The following is a 6,147-nucleotide window of genomic DNA, read 5'->3' as shown; positions in this document are numbered from 1 at the left end:
TTCATCCATGCAATGCATGGATAGCCATGCAAAATCTCAAACTACTCTTTTCCATGTGTAAATTGCTTTCATCCATGCAATGCATGGATAGCCATGCAAAATCTCAAACTACTCTTTTCCATGTGTAAATTGCTTTCCCATGCGAGCAAGCCACGGTTCCATTACTAACCCCAACCGACTACTCTTTTCCATGTCTGACCCATTAAACCACCTACTATCGTAGTGACGGATGTAGTGTACAAGTAGGGGTAGCACAGGATACCCATCAACTCCATTTCCGTAGTGTATTTGTTTTCTGGTTTTATATATAGGATAGATACCCCTAAACAAATACGTGGATATAATATCATTTACACCTTGAGTTAACTCATGTTGTAACTTGCTTCCAAGTTACTTGTCACATGTCTCTTCATTTACACTTTAGACCCAAAAACTTTACAACATAAAACCAAATTCTCTGGATGTTACCCGCTGGAATCGCTAGGAGTTAGGTTTAGAGGTGAAAATTTGTATTTTATTAATTTGACTACCTTAATTATCTTTTACACTTGGGTTCGGGTCGTGTCAGCCTATCGTTTCTTTGAGTTTTTGGAAGTTAGATTTAGCAATTTTGAAGAAATTGGGTTTCTGGTTTAATGGATTGATGGAGTTATCAGCATCCCATGCACTTTCAGACGCATCAATGAATGGATTACACATCCCGTGCTTGATGTGCCACAAGGAAGCCTGAGGTGGCCAAATTTGAAAGTGATTTTGGTGGATGGCCATTTTGGCAATTTTCCCTAAAAAATTGCTAACATGAAAACTGTAGGGGCTTTGTAGACTAGATCAAACCTGGATTCAACTCAAAAATCTGCTTAGTTTTCTCCATAACATATCAAATACATGTAACATATCAAATAGTGTCATCAAACAAACACATGCTAGATTAGATTCAGTACCTTCTGAGTTCTGCCATCATCATGCAGGATACATACATCGTCTTAAAAACATGAAAATATACATAATAAGTTTTTTCTTCAACTAATAACATACCATAATATGAAAATGAACTATTACTTCTCCACTGGTAGCACCAATAACTTAATGTGATCAATGTTGTTTGATGTCCGATACGATGAAATGCAGCTCTTTAAGCATGTGCCATCAGTTAGACTATACCATTCTCCGGGAAGAACTTGGTACTTGATCTTGTAGGTACCAGCTGGATTCAACTCAAACTCCAGGTTAATTTTCTTCATTAAACTTTCAAATGTAGTTGAGCTTGGGAGAAAGAATAAACTGTGATCAACTTTATAAACTGCTAAAATGACTAGCTCATCCTCACCTTCTGGATCTTCAACGTTGGTCAAGGGATATTGATATTGTAGGTCCCTTTTCGCGGAGGATTACGAACCTAAACCTTGTTATACTAACCCACTAGCAAGTGCGGAATCCAAGCTAGTAGGCAAACCGGGATGAAGCAAGTAGAGAAACACAAACACACAAGATTCACCGATTAACACCACTGTATTAATACGTATGAAGGTTCCGGTTACAAGCACAATGTTTACAATCAGTTTGCAAACTCTCAAAGTGTATGTGTGTGTGTTTTCAGCAGAGTATCCTCTCTATCTCTCGGATGTGCTCTCTCTTGGTGTCTGCCTTGTGTCTTCTGAAATACAACACACTGCATGGGTATATATACCCATACACAGCAGGTCTTGGTCGAAGGATCCGATAGATGGTCCGAAGGATCATCTATCGATGACAACATGTTCGAATGATCATCAATGACCTCGAAGGATAATCCTTCGAGGTCCAACAATTCGAAGCATATCTTTCGATTACCTCGAAGGATCGACAGTATCCTTCGAGGCTATCCTTCGATTCAGACTAGCATATTACAAACAGATTGACCAAGTCTAACTAGGAGGATAGTTGACTTGGTCAACTTACAGACCAACTTTGGACATCGTTTACATACAGACCGAATACAGACAAAGTACAGACACAAGTGCACCAACAAACTCCCCCTTGGCTGTAGCTTTGTCTTTATCTTCTATAGTTGTAGACTCGTCTCGAACTTCGACGGTCTTTGGTCTTCGAGTTACCAAAACTCTGATGTCCTTTCAAGTCTTCAATGTCGGAGGATCTTCAAAGTCTTCACATCTTGAAAGCAGAGAGTGTATCAACAAACTACCCGTATCATGTAGGAAGTGTGTTGACAAACTCCCCCTTAACATAAGCTCCCCCTTGGGTCATGCTCGTGAAATACTTTAACTTTATGAAGTGAGATCCTGGTGGTGTTGATGATGGCCAGCGGCAACTCGATCATCTTCATCAGTTGAGCGCCTTCTCGTCGTGTCTTCATTCCAAAGCTTGTCATCGACCATGTTCTCCTAGCCTTTAGAATCTGCACATGCAAGAAATCTAAACGCGTAATGAGAACAACTGCTTGGAATATAGTATAAACAAATGACACACGAATGACCATGTCATAATCAAACACCGTCCGACAGTTTGAAAGTTTAATAAATTTCTCAACTTTAGACTTAACTTTCAAAACTTGCAAATTTCGACCGTTTATGAAGATTTAGTCAATTCGGTTTTCGTTCAGGTTTCAGGCAACGAAGACTCGAGTTCCAACATCGTACGATCGAAAATAAAGTAGAAAGAAAATCTTTTTGGCTTTTATAAAGTTTATATTAAAACACACCTAAAATCTTTTTGGTATTTTTGAAATTAAAAGACAACAATTTAAAATCCTTTGAGTGTTATCAAACGACATCACCGCTAATGTCGTGCTGATATGCACCAAACGACGAAACTGTTTAAAAGAAAAACAATAAAAGTTAAGCAGTAAATAACTATATACAGACATTCTTTTTGCGAGTTTCGAGGGTAAGAGAATCATATCAGTTGTACGGTCATGCCAAAACACTCTTGTTGTTCAGTTAGTTAACATTAAGATAAGCATCCTATAACAATTATCGGTATTGTTGTCCACTTAAGCTCAACTTATCAGATGTAATCATGGCGAGTGGATACGTTAAGGTATGATTTATACTTACCGACCGGTGTTCATCCACATCACGACACATTCCCGTATCAAGGTATGCACGAGAGTTCATCTTACCGGTGAGTATACCGATTATCATCTGTTTGACCGTATAAACTGTGAGATACTCACTTATTTTGATTTGAAAACAAGCCCTATGTGATATAATCACTTATTGATGAGGAACTTGATTTTCGTATGCATGAGGGCACAGGTGCAAGTCCGTGAACAGGTCAGTACTTCCGTACAGCAGAGAGACGAACTTGACACCCGGATAAATGTGATATTTTTATCACTTATTTGTTTTGGACATGTGATTGTTTATCACTTATTGAGGTCGAATGCAGTATGTAATATGTACACGTATGTATAGTATCATGGAAGATCTAGACTTGCGTCCCCGTTATTTTTCGGTAAAAGATACAACCATGATACCCAGATGATAAGCAGCATAAAGACCGAATATCTCAGAACCTCAGCAATCTATCAAACGAAATTTCGGTACTAAGACCATATGCCAATGAATGGTTCCCACCTGGTCTTCAGTCGATTAAGATTTATATCACCCTGCACACTTTAAAATGATTGTGAGCCTACCGATACATCTTATATAGAGCTGCTTATCGTTTTGCATTTAAGGTTTAAAGAGGTTTGGATAGACCACTGATGTACTATCATTTTCTCTTTTGCTCGCCAGGAAACTCATTTTTGTTTTTCTATTGTTTTTGTGTTTTTGAATTTTTCAATGTTTTTGGATTTTCAGATTTTTGGATTTACTCCCCCTAAAATCAATAAACTAAGACAAATTTAAAACACAAAGGTATTTACAAAAATGATTTTCCGATGTTGGTTTTACTCTTGCTTGACCTTAATGCCATTTACCAATAATAAGAAGTCAAATCTTGATTTGTCAAAAGCTTTGGTAAATAAGTCGGCACGTTGGTCATCGGTGTGGACCTTAACAACATCGATTAGCCTTTTCTCAAAGCAATCACGTATGAAGTGATATTTGATTTCGATGTGTTTGGTCTTTGAATGCTGCACAGGATTTTTAGTGATATCTAAAGCAGCAGAATTATCAACGTATATAGGAGTAGTTAGGAATTCAAAACCGTAGTCCCGCAATTGTTGTTGGATCCAAAGAACTTGTGAGCAACAACTTGAGGCAGCAATGTATTCAGCTTCGCATGTTGATGTAGCGACACACGTCTGCTTCTTGCACTGCCATGTGACTAGGCGATTTCCTAAAAACTGACATCCAGCCGTTGTGGATTTGCCGTCGATTTTACATCCGCCAAAATCAGAATCACTGAATGCGACCAAGTCAAAGTTATTATCCCTAGGATACCACAGACCGGTGTCGGGGTAAGCCTTCAAATAACGAAAAATCCTTTTGACAGCTGCAAGATGTGAGGCCTTCGGGTTAACTTGATATCTGGCAAGCAGGCACGTTGGGTACATTATATCTGGCCTTGATGCTGTGAGGTACATAAGGGATCCGATCATCGCGCGATAGTATGAAGGGCTAACAGGTTCACCCTTCAAGTCAGGAGTTATTCCGTGATTAGTTGGCAATGGGGTACCAATGGGCGTTGCATCGGACATCTGGAACCGGCTCAAGATGTCTCCAACATATTTAGTCTGATGGATGAATATCCCAGACTCCGTTTGTTGCACTTGTAGGCCCAAAAAGAAATTCATTTCCCCCATAGCACTCATCTCGAACTTATCCTGCATGATGCGCTCGAAATTCCTACACAAAACATCATTAGTAGAACCAAAAATAATGTCATCAACATATACCTGTACCAGAAGAAGATCTCCATCTTGTTCTTTGATGAAGAGAGTACAGTCGATAAGACCTCTTCGAAAACCATTCTCCAGCAGATATGTAGATAAGGTTGCATACCAAGCTCGTGGCGCTTGATGAAGACCATAGAGAGCTTTGTTGAGCAACCAAACCCGATCGGGATGGACAGGATCTTCAAAACCTGGAGGCTGTTCGACATATACCTCTTCTTCAACCACACCATGTAGAAATGCACTTTTGACGTCCATCTGGTAAACCTTGAATCCTTTGAATGAGGCATAAGCCAGAAAGATCCGAATAGCTTCCAGACGTGCAACAGGTGCATAGACTTCGTTGTAGTCGATCCCCTCAATCTGACGAAAACCTTGAACGACTAAACGAGCTTTGTTTCGAATAACCACTCCACGGTCGTCTTTCTTGCATTTGAAGACCCATCGAGTGCCAATCTTCTTGTAGTTCTCAGGCTTTTCAACAAGCTTCCAAACACCAAGCTTGTGAAATTGCTGTAATTCTTCCTGCATGGCTTCAACCCAAGCACTATCTTTCAATGCTTCTTTCCACGACTTTGGTTCTTCTTGTGACACGTAACACGCGAAGGACCAGTCATTTTGTTGACCAGATTCTCTTATAGCTGAATACAAACCAGCATTCCTGTTGTTTCTCAGCTGATTACGCGTCTGCACACCGCGATGGACATCTCCTATGATATTCTGCTGGGGATGGGTATCATGAATCCTCATTTCAGGATTATCTGGCACACGAGCATTGATACCCAAATTGGTAAGATTAAGATCAACAACCAACTCCACACCAGGAATGTGTGTAGAGGTAGATGCATTCCCTTCAGCAGTATCTATATTCTGCGTATGAGGTGTATCACCAGAGGCACCTTGAACAGGAGCAGCTGGAGCTAAAGAACCTTCGGCTGCATCATGATATTCATCATCTTCAGAAGAGTCATTATAATCAGCAGCATCTTCATAAACCTCATTTTGAACCATATTGTTGACTGACGAAGAAGCTTGAGGGTCAACAACAATAGGTCTAACCAAAGGCGAGACAGCAGCGTTGTCACTTTCCAACAACATCCTAGCCGCTGCTGATTCTTCGTCAAAGGTTGGCAGATTGAAGGAGTCAAATAGCCCATCATAATCGAACATCCACGGATCACCCGGAGCCCTAACAGGACTCGTGTACCTTTGAACCCTAACTTCGCTCCATAGCTCAATCTTTTTGGTAGCAAGATTCCAAACACGAAAATTCGGAGTAGCATATCCAAGGAAGAAACCCTCGATAG

The sequence above is a fragment of the Helianthus annuus genome, chromosome 4, assembly GCF_002127325.2.
Source record: "Helianthus annuus cultivar XRQ/B chromosome 4, HanXRQr2.0-SUNRISE, whole genome shotgun sequence".
NCBI classification, from domain to species: Eukaryota; Viridiplantae; Streptophyta; class Magnoliopsida; order Asterales; family Asteraceae; genus Helianthus; species Helianthus annuus.
Note: the sequence above shows the minus strand (reverse complement) of the source record.